Below are 21,652 nucleotides of genomic sequence, written 5' to 3'. Positions count from 1 at the left end.
CGTATCAGATATTAAACTGATAAGAACAGATACTACACTTGATCTTAGCCAAAAGGCCGAGAAGCGATAACCCGATTTAAGCGACGGCCTTAAGGGTACCCGATGAAAAAGCTTTGACTACTGGACGGTAGTTATTGAGCCACTCTCCAGAATATTACGCAGCGCGGTGGTGAAAAAGTTGTAAAAGCTAGCAACAAGATTTGGATCAAAGTCTCGCTATGCTAATTCTTTTCTTGAACCATAGAAAACAAGTAGCTTTGCAACAGCAAAGCCTGCAAAAATAATTGGAACTCATCAATGTTCCTCTCCACGGAAATCTTTAGTAAAAGGCGAAAGATTTATTCGTGAATGAAGAGAAACCTGAGCTATACTTTGGGTGTTGCTAGGCCTTTGAAAGTCCATTGGTGAGCTAGAAAGCTAGCTAAGGGTAAATTGGCCTGTGGCAGGAAAACTGTTGATGATGCACAGGTGTAGAAAAGAAAAGAAAGATTGAACTTATATTTATTAAATGAAATTGAACACGCTACACAACTGAGAGCTATGTGCACTCAAGAAAAGAACAATGAGCATGAGCTTGCTCTTTTTTTCCCCTTCGTTATTTCTGCTTTTTTAACAGGTAAAGAGGTGCACCATTCCCAGAAGTACTGCAATACCGGGCTGATGCGTGGAGCGGATGGAGCAAGCCCCTCTTCCGACTACCACGGGCAAAAATCCGTTTAATATGTAGTCCTCATATAGAGGACGTATCAGATATTAAACTGATAAGAACAGATACTACACTTGATCTTAGCCAAAAGGCCGAGAAGCGATAACCTGATTTAAGCGACGGCCTTAAGGGTACCCAATGAAAAAGCTTTGACTACTGGACGGTAGTTATTGAGCCACTCTCCAGAATATTACGCAGCGCGGTGGTGAAAAAGTTGTAGAAGCTAGCAACAAGATTTGGATCAAAGTCTCGCTATGCTAATTCTTTTCTTGAACCATAGAAAACAAGTAGCTTTGCAACAGCAAAGCCTGCAAAAATAATTGGAACTCATCAACGTTCCTCTCCACGGAAATCTTTAGTAAAAGGCGAAAGATTTATTCGTGAATGAAGAGAAACCTGAGCTATACTTTGGGTGTTGCTAGGCCTTTGAAAGTCCATTGGTGAGCTAGAAAGCTAGCTAAGGGTAAATTGGCCTGTGGCAGGAAAACTGTTGATGATGCACAGGTGTAGAAAAGAAAAGAAAGATTGAACTTATATTTATTAAATGAAATTGAACACGCTACACAACTGAGAGCTATGTGCACTCAAGAAAAGAACAATGAGCATGAGCTTGCTCTTTTTTTCCCCTTCGTTATTTCTGCTTTTTTAACAGGTAAAGAGGTGCACCCTTCCCAGAAGTACTGCAATACCGGGCTGATGCGTGGAGCGGATGGAGCAAGCCCCTCTTCCGACTCCCACGGTCAAAAATCCGTTTAATATGTAGTCCTCATATAGAGGACGTATCAGATATTAAACTGATAAGAACAGATACTACACTTGATCTTAGCCAAATGGCCGAGAAGCGATAACCCGATTTAACCGACGGCCTTAAGGATACCCAATGAAAAAGCTTTGACTACTGGACGGTAGTTATTGAGCCACTCTCCAGAATATTACGCAGCGCGGTGGTGAAAAAGTTGTAGAACCTAGCAACAAGATTTGGATCAAAGTCTCGCTATGCTAATTCTTTTCTTGAACCATAGAAAACAAGTAGCTTTGCAACAGCAAAGCCTGCAAAAATAATTGGAACTCATCAACGTTTCTCTCCACGGAAATCTTTAGTAAAAGGCGAAAGATTTATTCGTGAATGAAGAGAAACCTGAGCTATACTTTGGGTGTAGGTAGGCCTTTGAAAGTCCATTGGTGAGCTAGAAAGCTAGCTAAGGGTAAATTGGCCTGTGGCAGGAAAACTGTTGATGATGCACAGGTGTAGAAAAGAAAAGAAAGATTGAACTTATATTTATTAAATGAAATTGAACACGCTACACAACTGAGAGCTATGTGCACTCAAGAAAAGAACAATGAGCATGAGCTTGCTCTTTTTTTCCCCTTCGTTATTTCTGCTTTTTTAACAGGTAAAGAGGTGCACCATTCCCAGAAGTACTGCAATACCGGGCTGATGCGTGGAGCGGATGGAGCAAGCCCCTCTTCCGACTCCCACGGTCAAAAATCCGTTTAATATGTAGTCCTCATATAGAGGACGTATCAGATATTAAACTGATAAGAACAGATACTACACTTGATCTTAGCCAAAAGGCCGAGAAGCGATAACCCGATTTAAGCGACGGCCTTAAGGGTACCCAATGAAAAAGCTTTGACTACTGGACGGTAGTTATTGAGCCACTCTCCAGAATATTACGCAGCGCGGTGGTGAAAAAGTTGTAGAAGCTAGCAACAAGATTTGGATCAAAGTCTCGCTATGCTAATTCTTTTCTTGAACCATAGAAAACAAGTAGCTTTGCAACAGCAAAGCCTGCAAAAATAATTGGAACTCATCAATGTTCCTCTCCACGGAAATCTTTAGTAAAAGGCGAAAGATTTATTCGTGAATGAAGAGAAACCTGAGCTATACTTTGGGTGTAGGTAGGCCTTTGAAAGTCCATTGGTGAGCTAGAAAGCTAGCTAAGGGTAAATTGGCCTGTGGCAGGAAAACTGTTGATGATGCACAGGTGTAGAAAAGAAAAGAAAGATTGAACTTATATTTATTAAATGAAATTGAACACGCTACACAACTGAGAGCTATGTGCACTCAAGAAAAGAACAATGAGCATGAGCTTGCTCTTTTTTTCCCCTTCGTTATTTCTGCTTTTTTAACAGGTAAAGAGGTGCACCATTCCCAGAAGTACTGCAATACCGGGCTGATGCGTGGAGCGGATGGAGCAAGCCCCTGTTCCGACTCCCACGGTCAAAAATCCGTTTAATATGTAGTCCTCATATAGAGGACGTATCAGATATTAAACTGATAAGAACAGATACTACACTTGATCTTAGCCAAAAGGCCGAGAAGCGATAACCCGATTTAAGCGACGGCCTTAAGGGTACCCGATGAAAAAGCTTTGACTACTGGACGGTAGTTATTGAGCCACTCTCCAGAATATTACGCAGCGCGGTGGTGAAAAAGTTGTAAAAGCTAGCAACAAGATTTGGATCAAAGTCTCGCTATGCTAATTCTTTTCTTGAACCATAGAAAACAAGTAGCTTTGCAACAGCAAAGCCTGCAAAAATAATTGGAACTCATCAATGTTCCTCTCCACGGAAATCTTTAGTAAAAGGCGAAAGATTTATTCGTGAATGAAGAGAAACCTGAGCTATACTTTGGGTGTTGCTAGGCCTTTGAAAGTCCATTGGTGAGCTAGAAAGCTAGCTAAGGGTAAATTGGCCTGTGGCAGGAAAACTGTTGATGATGCACAGGTGTAGAAAAGAAAAGAAAGATTGAACTTATATTTATTAAATGAAATTGAACACGCTACACAACTGAGAGCTATGTGCACTCAAGAAAAGAACAATGAGCATGAGCTTGCTCTTTTTTTCCCCTTCGTTATTTCTGCTTTTTTAACAGGTAAAGAGGTGCACCATTCCCAGAAGTACTGCAATACCGGGCTGATGCGTGGAGCGGATGGAGCAAGCCCCTCTTCCGACTACCACGGGCAAAAATCCGTTTAATATGTAGTCCTCATATAGAGGACGTATCAGATATTAAACTGATAAGAACAGATACTACACTTGATCTTAGCCAAAAGGCCGAGAAGCGATAACCTGATTTAAGCGACGGCCTTAAGGGTACCCAATGAAAAAGCTTTGACTACTGGACGGTAGTTATTGAGCCACTCTCCAGAATATTACGCAGCGCGGTGGTGAAAAAGTTGTAGAAGCTAGCAACAAGATTTGGATCAAAGTCTCGCTATGCTAATTCTTTTCTTGAACCATAGAAAACAAGTAGCTTTGCAACAGCAAAGCCTGCAAAAATAATTGGAACTCATCAACGTTCCTCTCCACGGAAATCTTTAGTAAAAGGCGAAAGATTTATTCGTGAATGAAGAGAAACCTGAGCTATACTTTGGGTGTTGCTAGGCCTTTGAAAGTCCATTGGTGAGCTAGAAAGCTAGCTAAGGGTAAATTGGCCTGTGGCAGGAAAACTGTTGATGATGCACAGGTGTAGAAAAGAAAAGAAAGATTGAACTTATATTTATTAAATGAAATTGAACACGCTACACAACTGAGAGCTATGTGCACTCAAGAAAAGAACAATGAGCATGAGCTTGCTCTTTTTTTCCCCTTCGTTATTTCTGCTTTTTTAACAGGTAAAGAGGTGCACCCTTCCCAGAAGTACTGCAATACCGGGCTGATGCGTGGAGCGGATGGAGCAAGCCCCTCTTCCGACTCCCACGGTCAAAAATCCGTTTAATATGTAGTCCTCATATAGAGGACGTATCAGATATTAAACTGATAAGAACAGATACTACACTTGATCTTAGCCAAATGGCCGAGAAGCGATAACCCGATTTAACCGACGGCCTTAAGGATACCCAATGAAAAAGCTTTGACTACTGGACGGTAGTTATTGAGCCACTCTCCAGAATATTACGCAGCGCGGTGGTGAAAAAGTTGTAGAACCTAGCAACAAGATTTGGATCAAAGTCTCGCTATGCTAATTCTTTTCTTGAACCATAGAAAACAAGTAGCTTTGCAACAGCAAAGCCTGCAAAAATAATTGGAACTCATCAACGTTTCTCTCCACGGAAATCTTTAGTAAAAGGCGAAAGATTTATTCGTGAATGAAGAGAAACCTGAGCTATACTTTGGGTGTTGCTAGGCCTTTGAAAGTCCATTGGTGAGCTAGAAAGCTAGCTAAGGGTAAATTGGCCTGTGGCAGGAAAACTGTTGATAATGCACAGGTGTAGAAAAATAAAGAAAGATTGAACTTATATTTATTAAATGAAATTGAACACGCTACACAACTGAGAGCTATGTGCACTCAAGAAAAGAACAATGAGCATGAGCTTGCTCTTTTTTTCCCCTTCGTTATTTCTGCTTTTTTAACAGGTAAAGAGGTGCACCATTCCCAGAAGTACTGCAATACCGGGCTGATGCGTGGAGCGGATGGAGCAAGCCCCTCTTCCGACTCCCACGGTCGAAAATCCGTTTAATATGTAGTCCTCATATAGAGGACGTATCAGATATTAAACTGATAAGAACAGATACTACACTTGATCTTAGCCAAAAGGCCGAGAAGCGATAACCCGATTTAAGCGACGGCCTTAAGGGTACCCAATGAAAAAGCTTTGACTACTGGACGGTAGTTATTGAGCCACTCTCCAGAATATTACGCAGCGCGGTGGTGAAAAAGTTGTAGAAGCTAGCAACAAGATTTGGATCAAAGTCTCGCTATGCTAATTCTTTTCTTGAACCATAGAAAACAAGTAACTTTGCAACAGCAAAGCCTGCAAAAATAATTGGAACTCATCAATGTTCCTCTCCACGGAAATCTTTAGTAAAAGGCGAAAGATTTATTCGTGAATGAAGAGAAACCTGAGCTATACTTTGGGTGTTGCTAGGCCTTTGAAAGTCCATTGGTGAGCTAGAAAGCTAGCTAAGGGTAAATTGGCCTGTGGCAGGAAAACTGTTGATAATGCACAGGTGTAGAAAAATAAAGAAAGATTGAACTTATATTTATTAAATGAAATTGAACACGCTACACAACTGAGAGCTATGTGCACTCAAGAAAAGAACAATGAGCATGAGCTTGCTCTTTTTTTCCCCTTCGTTATTTCTGCTTTTTTAACAGGTAAAGAGGTGCACCATTCCCAGAAGTACTGCAATACCGGGCTGATGCGTGGAGCGGATGGAGCAAGCCCCTCTTCCGACTCCCACGGTCGAAAATCCGTTTAATATGTAGTCCTCATATAGAGGACGTATCAGATATTAAACTGATAAGAACAGATACTACACTTGATCTTAGCCAAAAGGCCGAGAAGCGATAACCCGATTTAAGCGACGGCCTTAAGGGTACCCAATGAAAAAGCTTTGACTACTGGACGGTAGTTATTGAGCCACTCTCCAGAATATTACGCAGCGCGGTGGTGAAAAAGTTGTAGAAGCTAGCAACAAGATTTGGATCAAAGTCTCGCTATGCTAATTCTTTTCTTGAACCATAGAAAACAAGTAGCTTTGCAACAGCAAAGCCTGCAAAAATAATTGGAACTCATCAATGTTCCTCTCCACGGAAATCTTTAGTAAAAGGCGAAAGATTTATTCGTGAATGAAGAGAAACCTGAGCTATACTTTGGGTGTTGCTAGGCCTTTGAAAGTCCATTGGTGAGCTAGAAAGCTAGCTAAGGGTAAATTGGCCTGTGGCAGGAAAACTGTTGATGATGCACAGATGTAGAAAAGAAAAGAAAGATTGAACTTATATTTATTAAATAAAATTGAACACGCTACACAACTGAGAGCTATGTGCACTCAAGAAAAGAACAATGAGCATGAGCTTGCTCTTTTTTTCCCCTTCGTTATTTCTGCTTTTTTAACAGGTAAAGAGGTGCACCATTCCCAGAAGTACTGCAATACCGGGCTGATGCGTGGAGCGGATGGAGCAAGCCCCTCTTCCGACTCCCACGGTCAAAAATCCGCTTAATATGTAGTCCTCATATAGAGGACGTATCAGATATTAAACTGATAAGAACAGATACTACACTTGATCTTAGCCAAAAGGCCGAGAAGCGATAACCTGATTTAAGCGACGGCCTTAAGGGTACCCAATGAAAAAGCTTTGACTACTGGACGGTAGTTATTGAGCCACTCTCCAGAATATTACGCAGCGCGGTGGTGAAAAAGTTGTCGAAGCTAGCAACAAGATTTGGATAAAAGTCTTGCTATGATAATTCTTTTCTTGAACCATAGAAAACAAGTAGCTTTAGAACAGCAAAGCCTGCAAAAATAATTGGAACTCATCAATGTTCCTCTCCACGGAAATCTTTAGTAAAAGGCGAAAGATTTATTCGTGAATGAAGAGAAACCTGAGCTATACTTTGGGTGTTGCTAGGCCTTTGAAAGTCCATTGGTGAGCTAGAAAGCTAGCTAAGGGTAAATTGGCCTGTGGCAGGAAAACTGTTGATGATGCACAGATGTAGAAAAGAAAAGAAAGATTGAACTTATATTTATTAAATAAAATTGAACACGCTACACAACTGAGAGCTATGTGCACTCAAGAAAAGAACAATGAGCATGAGCTTGCTCTTTTTTTCCCCTTCGTTATTTCTGCTTTTTTAACAGGTAAAGAGGTGCACCGTTCCCAGAAGTACTGCAATACCGGGCTGATGCGTGGAGCGGATGGAGCAAGCCCCTCTTCCGACTCCCACGGTCAAAAATCCGTTTAATATGTAGTCCTCATATAGAGGACGTATCAGATATTAAACTGATAAGAACAGATACTACACTTGATCTTAGCCAAAAGGCCGAGAAGCGATAACCTGATTTAAGCGACGGCCTTAAGGGTACCCAATGAAAAAGCTTTGACTACTGGACGGTAGTTATTGAGCCACTCTCCAGAATATTACGCAGCGCAGTGGTGAAAAAGTTGTAGAAGCTAGCAACAAGATTTGGATAAAAGTCTCGCTATGCTAATTCTTTTCTTGAACCATAGAAAACAAGTAGCTTTGCAACAGCAAAGCCTGCAAAAATAATTGGAACTCATCAATGTTCCTCTCCACGGAAATCTTTAGTAAAAGGCGAAAGATTTATTCGTGAATGAAGAGAAACCTGAGCTATACTTTGGGTGTTGCTAGGCCTTTGAAAGTCCGTTGGTGAGCTAGAAAGCTAGCTAAGGGTAAATTGGCCTGTGGCAGGAAAACTGTTGATGATGCACAGGTGTAGAAAAGAAAAGAAAGATTGAACTTATATTTATTAAATGAAATTGAACACGCTACACAACTGAGAGCTATGTGCACTCAAGAAAAGAACAATGAGCATGAGCTTGCTCTTTTTTTCCCCTTCGTTATTTCTGCTTTTTTAACAGGTAAAGAGGTGCACCATTCCCAGAAGTACTGCAATACCGGGCTGATGCGTGGAGCGGATGGAGCAAGCCCCTCTTCCGACTCCCACGGTCAAAAATCCGTTTAATATGTAGTCCTCATATAGAGAACGTATCAGATATTAAACTGATAAGAACAGATACTACACTTGATCTTAGCCAAATGGCCGAGAAGCGATAACCCGATTTAACCGACGGCCTTAAGGATACCCAATGAAAAAGCTTTGACTACTGGACGGTAGTTATTGAGCCACTCTCCAGAATATTACGCAGCGCGGTGGTGAAAAAGTTGTAGAAGCTAGCAACAAGATTTGGATCAAAATCTCGCTATGCTAATTCTTTTCTTGAACCATAGAAAACAAGTAGCTTTGCAACAGCAAAGCCTGCAAAAATAATTGGAACTCATCAATGTTCCTCTCCACGGAAATCTTTAGTAAAAGGCGAAAGATTTATTCGTGAATGAAGAGAAACCTGAGCTATACTTTGGGTGTTGCTAGGCCTTTGAAAGTCCATTGGTGAGCTAGAAAGCTAGCTAAGGGTAAATTGGCCTGTGGCAGGAAAACTGTTGATGATGCACAGGTGTAGAAAAGAAAAGAAAGATTGAACTTATATTTATTAAATGAAATTGAACACGCTACACAACTGAGAGCTATGTGCACTCAAGAAAAGAACAATGAGCATGAGCTTGCTCTTTTTTTCCCCTTCGTTATTTCTGCTTTTTTAACAGGTAAAGAGGTGCACCATTCCCAGAAGTACTGCAATACCGGGCTGATGCGTGGAGCGGATGGAGCAAGCCCCTCTTCCGACTCCCACGGTCAAAAATCCGTTTAATATGTAGTCCTCATATAGAGGACGTATCAGATATTAAACTGATAAGAACAGATACTACACTTGATCTTAGCCAAAAGGCCGAGAAGCGATAACCTGATTTAAGCGACGGCCTTAAGGGTACCCAATGAAAAAGCTTTGACTACTGGACGGTAGTTATTGAGCCACTCTCCAGAATATTACGCAGCGCGGTGGTGAAAAAGTTGTAGAAGCTAGCAACAAGATTTGGATCAAAGTCTCGCTATGCTAATTCTTTTCTTGAACCATAGAAAACAAGTAGGTTTGCAACAGCAAAGCCTGCAAAAATAATTGGAACTCATCAATGTTCCTCTCCACGGAAATCTTTAGTAAAAGGCGAAAGATTTATTCGTGAATGAAGAGAAACCTGAGCTATACTTTGGGTGTTGCTAGGCCTTTGAAAGTCCATTGGTGAGCTAGAAAGCTAGCTAAGGGTAAATTGGCCTGTGGCAGGAAAACTGTTGATGATGCACAGATGTAGAAAAGAAAAGAAAGATTGAACTTATATTTATTAAATAAAATTGAACACGCTACACAACTGAGAGCTATGTGCACTCAAGAAAAGAACAATGAGCATGAGCTTGCTCTTTTTTTCCCCTTCGTTATTTCTGCTTTTTTAACAGGTAAAGAGGTGCACCATTCCCAGAAGTACTGCAATACCGGGCTGATGCGTGGAGCGGATGGAGCAAGCCCCTCTTCCGACTCCCACGGTCAAAAATCCGCTTAATATGTAGTCCTCATATAGAGGACGTATCAGATATTAAACTGATAAGAACAGATACTACACTTGATCTTAGCCAAAAGGCCGAGAAGCGATAACCTGATTTAAGCGACGGCCTTAAGGGTACCCAATGAAAAAGCTTTGACTACTGGACGGTAGTTATTGAGCCACTCTCCAGAATATTACGCAGCGCGGTGGTGAAAAAGTTGTCGAAGCTAGCAACAAGATTTGGATAAAAGTCTTGCTATGATAATTCTTTTCTTGAACCATAGAAAACAAGTAGCTTTAGAACAGCAAAGCCTGCAAAAATAATTGGAACTCATCAATGTTCCTCTCCACGGAAATCTTTAGTAAAAGGCGAAAGATTTATTCGTGAATGAAGAGAAACCTGAGCTATACTTTGGGTGTTGCTAGGCCTTTGAAAGTCCATTGGTGAGCTAGAAAGCTAGCTAAGGGTAAATTGGCCTGTGGCAGGAAAACTGTTGATGATGCACAGATGTAGAAAAGAAAAGAAAGATTGAACTTATATTTATTAAATAAAATTGAACACGCTACACAACTGAGAGCTATGTGCACTCAAGAAAAGAACAATGAGCATGAGCTTGCTCTTTTTTTCCCCTTCGTTATTTCTGCTTTTTTAACAGGTAAAGAGGTGCACCATTCCCAGAAGTACTGCAATACCGGGCTGATGCGTGGAGCGGATGGAGCAAGCCCCTCTTCCGACTCCCACGGTCAAAAATCCGTTTAATATGTAGTCCTCATATAGAGGACGTATCAGATATTAAACTGATAAGAACAGATACTACACTTGATCTTAGCCAAAAGGCCGAGAAGCGATAACCTGATTTAAGCGACGGCCTTAAGGGTACCCAATGAAAAAGCTTTGACTACTGGACGGTAGTTATTGAGCCACTCTCCAGAATATTACGCAGCGCAGTGGTGAAAAAGTTGTAGAAGCTAGCAACAAGATTTGGATAAAAGTCTCGCTATGCTAATTCTTTTCTTGAACCATAGAAAACAAGTAGCTTTGCAACAGCAAAGCCTGCAAAAATAATTGGAACTCATCAATGTTCCTCTCCACGGAAATCTTTAGTAAAAGGCGAAAGATTTATTCGTGAATGAAGAGAAACCTGAGCTATACTTTGGGTGTTGCTAGGCCTTTGAAAGTCCATTGGTGAGCTAGAAAGCTAGCTAAGGGTAAATTGGCCTGTGGCAGGAAAACTGTTGATGATGCACAGGTGTAGAAAAGAAAAGAAAGATTGAACTTATATTTATTAAATGAAATTGAACACGCTACACAACTGAGAGCTATGTGCACTCAAGAAAAGAACAATGAGCATGAGCTTGCTCTTTTTTTCCCCTTCGTTATTTCTGCTTTTTTAACAGGTAAAGAGGTGCACCATTCCCAGAAGTAATGCAATACCGGGCTGATGCGTGGAGCGGATGGAGCAAGCCCCTCTTCCGACTCCCACGGTCAAAAATCCGTTTAATATGTAGTCCTCATATAGAGGACGTATCAGATATTAAACTGATAAGAACAGATACTACACTTGATCTTAGCCAAATGGCCGAGAAGCGATAACCCGATTTAACCGACGGCCTTAAGGATACCCAATGAAAAAGCTTTGACTACTGGACGGTAGTTATTGAGCCACTCTCCAGAATATTACGCAGCGCGGTGGTGAAAAAGTTGTAGAAGCTAGCAACAAGATTTGGATCAAAGTCTCGCTATGCTAATTCTTTTCTTGAACCATAGAAAACAAGTAGCTTTGCAACAGCAAAGCCTGCAAAAATAATTGGAACTCATCAACGTTCCTCTCCACGGAAATCTTTAGTAAAAGGCGAAAGATTTATTCGTGAATGAAGAGAAACCTGAGCTATACTTTGGGTGTTGCTAGGCCTTTGAAAGTCCATTGGTGAGCTAGAAAGCTAGCTAAGGGTAAATTGGCCTGTGGCAGGAAAACTGTTGATGATGCACAGGTGTAGAAAAGAAAAGAAAGATTGAACTTATATTTATTAAATGAAATTGAACACGCTACACAACTGAGAGCTATGTGCACTCAAGAAAAGAACAATGAGCATGAGCTTGCTCTTTTTTTCCCCTTCGTTATTTCTGCTTTTTTAACAGGTAAAGAGGTGCACCATTCCCAGAAGTACTGCAATACCGGGCTGATGCGTGGAGCGGATGGAGCAAGCCCCTCTTCCGACTCCCACGGTCAAAAATCCGTTTAATATGTAGTCCTCATATAGAGAACGTATCAGATATTAAACTGATAAGAACAGATACTACACTTGATCTTAGCCAAATGGCCGAGAAGCGATAACCCGATTTAACCGACGGCCTTAAGGATACCCAATGAAAAAGCTTTGACTACTGGACGGTAGTTATTGAGCCACTCTCCAGAATATTACGCAGCGCGGTGGTGAAAAAGTTGTAGAAGCTAGCAACAAGATTTGGATCAAAATCTCGCTATGCTAATTCTTTTCTTGAACCATAGAAAACAAGTAGCTTTGCAACAGCAAAGCCTGCAAAAATAATTGGAACTCATCAATGTTCCTCTCCACGGAAATCTTTAGTAAAAGGCGAAAGATTTATTCGTGAATGAAGAGAAACCTGAGCTATACTTTGGGTGTTGCTAGGCCTTTGAAAGTCCATTGGTGAGCTAGAAAGCTAGCTAAGGGTAAATTGGCCTGTGGCAGGAAAACTGTTGATGATGCACAGGTGTAGAAAAGAAAAGAAAGATTGAACTTATATTTATTAAATGAAATTGAACACGCTACACAACTGAGAGCTATGTGCACTCAAGAAAAGAACAATGAGCATGAGCTTGCTCTTTTTTTCCCCTTCGTTATTTCTGCTTTTTTAACAGGTAAAGAGGTGCACCATTCCCAGAAGTACTGCAATACCGGGCTGATGCGTGGAGCGGATGGAGCAAGCCCCTCTTCCGACTCCCACGGTCAAAAATCCGTTTAATATGTAGTTCTCATATAGAGGACGTATCAGATATTAAACTGATAAGAACAGATACTACACTTGATCTTAGCCAAAAGGCCGAGAAGCGATAACCTGATTTAAGCGACGGCCTTAAGGGTACCCAATGAAAAAGCTTTGACTACTGGACGGTAGTTATTGAGCCACTCTCCAGAATATTACGCAGCGCGGTGGTGAAAAAGTTGTAGAAGCTAGCAACAAGATTTGGATCAAAGTCTCGCTATGCTAATTCTTTTCTTGAACCATAGAAAACAAGTAGGTTTGCAACAGCAAAGCCTGCAAAAATAATTGGAACTCATCAATGTTCCTCTCCACGGAAATCTTTAGTAAAAGGCGAAAGATTTATTCGTGAATGAAGAGAAACCTGAGCTATACTTTGGGTGTTGCTAGGCCTTTGAAAGTCCATTGGTGAGCTAGAAAGCTAGCTAAGGGTAAATTGGCCTGTGGCAGGAAAACTGTTGATGATGCACAGGTGTAGAAAAGAAAAGAAAGATTGAACTTATATTTATTAAATGAAATTGAACACGCTACACAACTGAGAGCTATGTGCACTCAAGAAAAGAACAATGAGCATGAGCTTGCTCTTTTTTTCCCCTTCGTTATTTCTGCTTTTTTAACAGGTAAAGAGGTGCACCATTCCCAGAAGTACTGCAATACCGGGCTGATGCGTGGAGCGGATGGAGCAAGCCCCTCTTCCGACTCCCACGGTCAAAAATCCGCTTAATATGTAGTCCTCATATAGAGGACGTATCAGATATTAAACTGATAAGAACAGATACTACACTTGATCTTAGCCAAAAGGCCGAGAAGCGATAACCTGATTTAAGCGACGGCCTTAAGGGTACCCAATGAAAAAGCTTTGACTACTGGACGGTAGTTATTGAGCCACTCTCCAGAATATTACGCAGCGCGGTGGTGAAAAAGTTGTCGAAGCTAGCAACAAGATTTGGATAAAAGTCTTGCTATGATAATTCTTTTCTTGAACCATAGAAAACAAGTAGCTTTAGAACAGCAAAGCCTGCAAAAATAATTGGAACTCATCAATGTTCCTCTCCACGGAAATCTTTAGTAAAAGGCGAAAGATTTATTCGTGAATGAAGAGAAACCTGAGCTATACTTTGGGTGTTGCTAGGCCTTTGAAAGTCCATTGGTGAGCTAGAAAGCTAGCTAAGGGTAAATTGGCCTGTGGCAGGAAAACTGTTGATGATGCACAGATGTAGAAAAGAAAAGAAAGATTGAACTTATATTTATTAAATAAAATTGAACACGCTACACAACTGAGAGCTATGTGCACTCAAGAAAAGAACAATGAGCATGAGCTTGCTCTTTTTTTCCCCTTCGTTATTTCTGCTCTTTTAACAGGTAAAGAGGTGCACCATTCCCAGAAGTACTGCAATACCGGGCTGATGCGTGGAGCGGATGGAGCAAGCCCCTCTTCCGACTCCCACGGTCAAAAATCCGTTTAATGTGTAGTCCTCATATAGAGGACGTATCAGATATTAAACTGATAAGAACAGATACTACACTTGATCTTAGCCAAAAGGCCGAGAAGCGATAACCTGATTTAAGCGACGGCCTTAAGGGTACCCAATGAAAAAGCTTTGACTACTGGACGGTAGTTATTGAGCCACTCTCCAGAATATTACGCAGCGCAGTGGTGAAAAAGTTGTAGAAGCTAGCAACAAGATTTGGATAAAAGTCTCGCTATGCTAATTCTTTTCTTGAACCATAGAAAACAAGTAGCTTTGCAACAGCAAAGCCTGCAAAAATAATTGGAACTCATCAATGTTCCTCTCCACGGAAATCTTTAGTAAAAGGCGAAAGATTTATTCGTGAATGAAGAGAAACCTGAGCTATACTTTGGGTGTTGCTAGGCCTTTGAAAGTCAATTGGTGAGCTAGAAAGCTAGCTAAGGGTAAATTGGCCTGTGGCAGGAAAACTGTTGATGATGCACAGGTGTAGAAAAGAAAAGAAAGATTGAACTTATATTTATTAAATGAAATTGAACACGCTACACAACTGAGAGCTATGTGCACTCAAGAAAAGAACAATGAGCATGAGCTTGCTCTTTTTTTCCCCTTCGTTATTTCTGCTTTTTTAACAGGTAAAGAGGTGCACCATTCCCAGAAGTACTGCAATACCGGGCTGATGCGTGGAGCGGATGGAGCAAGCCCCTCTTCCCACTCCCACGGTCAAAAATCCGTTTAATATGTAGTCCTCATATAGAGGACGTATCAGATATTAAACTGATAAGAACAGATACTACACTTGATCTTAGCCAAAAGGCCGAGAAGCGATAACCTGATTTAAGCGACGGCCTTAAGGGTACCCAATGAAAAAGCTTTGACTACTGGACGGTAGTTATTGAGCCACTCTCCAGAATATTACGCAGCGCGGTGGTGAAAAAGTTGTAGAAGCTAGCAACAAGATTTGGATCAAAGTCTCGCTATGCTAATTCTTTTCTTGAACCATAGAAAACAAGTAGCTTTGCAACAGCAAAGCCTGCAAAAATAATTGGAACTCATCAATGTTCCTCTCCACGGAAATCTTTAGTAAAAGGCGAAAGATTTATTCGTGAATGAAGAGAAACCTGAGCTATACTTTGGGTGTTGCTAGGCCTTTGAAAGTCCATTGGTGAGCTAGAAAGCTAGCTAAGGGTAAATTGGCCTGTGGCAGGAAAACTGTTGATGATGCACAGATGTAGAAAAGAAAAGAAAGATTGAACTTATATTTATTAAATAAAATTGAACACGCTACACAACTGAGAGCTATGTGCACTCAAGAAAAGAACAATGAGCATGAGCTTGCTCTTTTTTTCCCCTTCGTTATTTCTGCTTTTTTAACAGGTAAAGAGGTGCACCATTCCCAGAAGTACTGCAATACCGGGCTGATGCGTGGAGCGGATGGAGCAAGCCCCTCTTCCGACTCCCACGGTCAAAAATCCGTTTAATATGTAGTCCTCATATAGAGAACGTATCAGATATTAAACTGATAAGAACAGATACTACACTTGATCTTAGCCAAATGGCCGAGAAGCGATAACCCGATTTAACCGACGGCCTTAAGGATACCCAATGAAAAAGCTTTGACTACTGGACGGTAGTTATTGAGCCACTCTCCAGAATATTACGCAGCGCGGTGGTGAAAAAGTTGTAGAAGCTAGCAACAAGATTTGGATCAAAATCTCGCTATGCTAATTCTTTTCTTGAACCATAGAAAACAAGTAGCTTTGCAACAGCAAAGCCTGCAAAAATAATTGGAACTCATCAATGTTCCTCTCCACGGAAATCTTTAGTAAAAGGCGAAAGATTTATTCGTGAATGAAGAGAAACCTGAGCTATACTTTGGGTGTTGCTAGGCCTTTGAAAGTCCATTGGTGAGCTAGAAAGCTAGCTAAGGGTAAATTGGCCTGTGGCAGGAAAACTGTTGATGATGCACAGGTGTAGAAAAGAAAAGAAAGATTGAACTTATATTTATTAAATGAAATTGAACACGCTACACAACTGAGAGCTATGTGCACTCAAGAAAAGAACAATGAGCATGAGCTTGCTCTTTTTTTCCCCTTCGTTATTTCTGCTTTTTTAACAGGTAAAGAGGTGCACCATTCCCAGAAGTACTGCAATACCGGGCTGATGCGTGGAGCGGATGGAGCAAGCCCCTCTTCCGACTCCCACGGTCAAAAATCCGTTTAATATGTAGTTCTCATATAGAGGACGTATCAGATATTAAACTGATAAGAACAGATACTACACTTGATCTTAGCCAAAAGGCCGAGAAGCGATAACCTGATTTAAGCGACGGCCTTAAGGGTACCCAATGAAAAAGCTTTGACTACTGGACGGTAGTTATTGAGCCACTCTCCAGAATATTACGCAGCGCGGTGGTGAAAAAGTTGTAGAAGCTAGCAACAAGATTTGGATCAAAGTCTCGCTATGCTAATTCTTTTCTTGAACCATAGAAAACAAGTAGGTTTGCAACAGCAAAGCCTGCAAAAATAATTGGAACTCATCAATGTTCCTCTCCACGGAAATCTTTAGTAAAAGGCGAAAGATTTATTCGTGAATGAAGAGAAACCTGAGCTATACTTTGGGTGTTGCTAGGCCTTTGAAAGTCCATTGGTGAGCTAGAAAGCTAGCTAAGGGTAAATTGGCCTGTGGCAGGAAAACTGTTGATGATGCACAGGTGTAGAAAAGAAAAGAAAGATTGAACTTATATTTATTAAATGAAATTGAACACGCTACACAACTGAGAGCTATGTGCACTCAAGAAAAGAACAATGAGCATGAGCTTGCTCTTTTTTTCCCCTTCGTTATTTCTGCTTTTTTAACAGGTAAAGAGGTGCACCATTCCCAGAAGTACTGCAATACCGGGCTGATGCGTGGAGCGGATGGAGCAAGCCCCTCTTCCGACTCCCACGGTCAAAAATCCGCTTAATATGTAGTCCTCATATAGAGGACGTATCAGATATTAAACTGATAAGAACAGATACTACACTTGATCTTAGCCAAAAGGCCGAGAAGCGATAACCTGATTTAAGCGACGGCCTTAAGGGTACCCAATGAAAAAGCTTTGACTACTGGACGGTAGTTATTGAGCCACTCTCCAGAATATTACGCAGCGCGGTGGTGAAAAAGTTGTCGAAGCTAGCAACAAGATTTGGATAAAAGTCTTGCTATGATAATTCTTTTCTTGAACCATAGAAAACAAGTAGCTTTAGAACAGCAAAGCCTGCAAAAATAATTGGAACTCATCAATGTTCCTCTCCACGGAAATCTTTAGTAAAAGGCGAAAGATTTATTCGTGAATGAAGAGAAACCTGAGCTATACTTTGGGTGTTGCTAGGCCTTTGAAAGTCCATTGGTGAGCTAGAAAGCTAGCTAAGGGTAAATTGGCCTGTGGCAGGAAAACTGTTGATGATGCACAGATGTAGAAAAGAAAAGAAAGATTGAACTTATATTTATTAAATAAAATTGAACACGCTACACAACTGAGAGCTATGTGCACTCAAGAAAAGAACAATGAGCATGAGCTTGCTCTTTTTTTCCCCTTCGTTATTTCTGCTCTTTTAACAGGTAAAGAGGTGCACCATTCCCAGAAGTACTGCAATACCGGGCTGATGCGTGGAGCGGATGGAGCAAGCCCCTCTTCCGACTCCCACGGTCAAAAATCCGTTTAATGTGTAGTCCTCATATAGAGGACGTATCAGATATTAAACTGATAAGAACAGATACTACACTTGATCTTAGCCAAAAGGCCGAGAAGCGATAACCTGATTTAAGCGACGGCCTTAAGGGTACCCAATGAAAAAGCTTTGACTACTGGACGGTAGTTATTGAGCCACTCTCCAGAATATTACGCAGCGCAGTGGTGAAAAAGTTGTAGAAGCTAGCAACAAGATTTGGATAAAAGTCTCGCTATGCTAATTCTTTTCTTGAACCATAGAAAACAAGTAGCTTTGCAACAGCAAAGCCTGCAAAAATAATTGGAACTCATCAATGTTCCTCTCCACGGAAATCTTTAGTAAAAGGCGAAAGATTTATTCGTGAATGAAGAGAAACCTGAGCTATACTTTGGGTGTTGCTAGGCCTTTGAAAGTCAATTGGTGAGCTAGAAAGCTAGCTAAGGGTAAATTGGCCTGTGGCAGGAAAACTGTTGATGATGCACAGGTGTAGAAAAGAAAAGAAAGATTGAACTTATATTTATTAAATGAAATTGAACACGCTACACAACTGAGAGCTATGTGCACTCAAGAAAAGAACAATGAGCATGAGCTTGCTCTTTTTTTCCCCTTCGTTATTTCTGCTTTTTTAACAGGTAAAGAGGTGCACCATTCCCAGAAGTACTGCAATACCGGGCTGATGCGTGGAGCGGATGGAGCAAGCCCCTCTTCCCACTCCCACGGTCAAAAATCCGTTTAATATGTAGTCCTCATATAGAGGACGTATCAGATATTAAACTGATAAGAACAGATACTACACTTGATCTTAGCCAAAAGGCCGAGAAGCGATAACCTGATTTAAGCGACGGCCTTAAGGGTACCCAATGAAAAAGCTTTGACTACTGGACGGTAGTTATTGAGCCACTCTCCAGAATATTACGCAGCGCGGTGGTGAAAAAGTTGTAGAAGCTAGCAACAAGATTTGGATCAAAGTCTCGCTATGCTAATTCTTTTCTTGAACCATAGAAAACAAGTAGCTTTGCAACAGCAAAGCCTGCAAAAATAATTGGAACTCATCAATGTTCCTCTCCACGGAAATCTTTAGTAAAAGGCGAAAGATTTATTCGTGAATGAAGAGAAACCTGAGCTATACTTTGGGTGTTGCTAGGCCTTTGAAAGTCCATTGGTGAGCTAGAAAGCTAGCTAAGGGTAAATTGGCCTGTGGCAGGAAAACTGTTGATGATGCACAGATGTAGAAAAGAAAAGAAAGATTGAACTTATATTTATTAAATAAAATTGAACACGCTACACAACTGAGAGCTATGTGCACTCAAGAAAAGAACAATGAGCATGAGCTTGCTCTTTTTTTCCCCTTCGTTATTTCTGCTTTTTTAACAGGTAAAGAGGTGCACCATTCCCAGAAATACTGCAATACCGGGCTGATGCGTGGAGCGGATGGAGCAAGCCCCTCTTCCGACTCCCACGGTCAAAAATCCGCTTAATATGTAGTCCTCATATAGAGGACGTATCAGATATTAAACTGATAAGAACAGATACTACACTTGATCTTAGCCAAAAGGCCGAGAAGCGATAACCTGATTTAAGCGACGGCCTTAAGGGTACCCAATGAAAAAGCTTTGACTACTGGACGGTAGTTATTGAGCCACTCTCCAGAATATTACGCAGCGCGGTGGTGAAAAAGTTGTCGAAGCTAGCAACAAGATTTGGATAAAAGTCTTGCTATGATAATTCTTTTCTTGAACCATAGAAAACAAGTAGCTTTAGAACAGCAAAGCCTGCAAAAATAATTGGAACTCATCAACGTTCCTCTCCACGGAAATCTTTAGTAAAAGGCGAAAGATTTATTCGTGAATGAAGAGAAACCTGAGCTATACTTTGGGTGTTGCTAGGCCTTTGAAAGTCCATTGGTGAGCTAGAAAGCTAGCTAAGGGTAAATTGGCCTGTGGCAGGAAAACTGTTGATGATGCACAGATGTAGAAAAGAAAAGAAAGATTGAACTTATATTTATTAAATAAAATTGAACACGCTACACAACTGAGAGCTATGTGCACTCAAGAAAAGAACAATGAGCATGAGCTTGCTCTTTTTTTCCCCTTCGTTATTTCTGCTTTTTTAACAGGTAAAGAGGTGCACCATTCCCAGAAGTACTGCAATACCGGGCTGATGCGTGGAGCGGATGGAGCAAGCCCCTCTTCCGACTCCCACGGTCAAAAATCCGTTTAATATGTAGTCCTCATATAGAGGACGTATCAGATATTAAACTGATAAGAACAGATACTACACTTGATCTTAGCCAAAAGGCCGAGAAGCGATAACCTGATTTAAGCGACGGCCTTAAGGGTACCCAATGAAAAAGCTTTGACTACTGGACGGTAGTTATTGAGCCACTCTCCAGAATATTACGCAGCGCAGTGGTGAAAAAGTTGTAGAAGCTAGCAACAAGATTTGGATAAAAGTCTCGCTATGCTAATTCTTTTCTTGAACCATAGAAAACAAGTAGCTTTGCAACAGCAAAGCCTGCAAAAATAATTGGAACTCATCAATGTTCCTCTCCACGGAAATCTTTAGTAAAAGGCGAAAGATTTATTCGTGAATGAAGAGAAACCTGAGCTATACTTTGGGTGTTGCTAGGCCTTTGAAAGTCCATTGGTGAGCTAGAAAGCTAGCTAAGGGTAAATTGGCCTGTGGCAGGAAAACTGTTGATGATGCACAGGTGTAGAAAAGAAAAGAAAGATTGAACTTATATTTATTAAATGAAATTGAACACGCTACACAACTGAGAGCTATGTGCACTCAAGAAAAGAACAATGAGCATGAGCTTGCTCTTTTTTTCCCCTTCGTTATTTCTGCTTTTTTAACAGGTAAAGAGGTGCACCATTCCCAGAAGTACTGCAATACCGGGCTGATGCGTGGAGCGGATGGAGCAAGCCCCTCTTCCGACTCCCACGGTCAAAAATCCGCTTAATATGTAGTCCTCATATAGAGGACGTATCAGATATTAAACTGATAAGAACAGATACTACACTTGATCTTAGCCAAAAGGCCGAGAAGCGATAACCTGATTTAAGCGACGGCCTTAAGGGTACCCAATGAAAAAGCTTTGACTACTGGACGGTAGTTATTGAGCCACTCTCCAGAATATTACGCAGCGCGGTGGTGAAAAAGTTGTAGAAGCTAGCAACAAGATTTGGATCAAAGTCTCGCTATGCTAATTCTTTTCTTGAACCATAGAAAACAAGTAGCTTTGCAACAGCAAAGCCTGCAAAAATAATTGGAACTCATCAGTTCCTCTCCACGGAAATCTTTAGTAAAAGGCGAAAGATTTATTCGTGAATGAAGAGAAACCTGAGCTATACTTTGGGTGTTGCTAGGCCTTTGAAAGTCCATTGGTGAGCTAGAAAGCTAGCTAAGGGTAAATTGGCCTGTGGCAGGAAAACTGTTGATGATGCACAGGTGTAGAAAAGAAAAGAAAGATTGAACTTATATTTATTAAATGAAATTGAACACGCTACACAACTGAGAGCTATGTGCACTCAAGAAAAGAACAATGAGCATGAGCTTGCTCTTTTTTTCCCCTTCGTTATTTCTGCTTTTTTAACAGGTAAAGAGGTGCACCATTCCCAGAAGTACTGCAATACCGGGCTGATGCGTGGAGCGGATGGAGCAAGCCCCTCTCCCGACTCCCACGGTCAAAAATCCGTTTAATATGTAGTCCTCATATAGAGGACGTATCAGATATTAAACTGATAAGAACAGATACTACACTTGATCTTAGCCAAAAGGCCGAGAAGCGATAACCTGATTTAAGCGACGGCCTTAAGGGTACCCAATGAAAAAGCTTTGACTACTGGACGGTAGTTATT

The sequence above is a fragment of the Silurus aristotelis genome, assembly GCF_946808225.1.
Source record: "Silurus aristotelis genome assembly, chromosome: 9".
NCBI classification, from domain to species: Eukaryota; Metazoa; Chordata; class Actinopteri; order Siluriformes; family Siluridae; genus Silurus; species Silurus aristotelis.
This window is presented reverse-complemented; position numbering follows the sequence as displayed.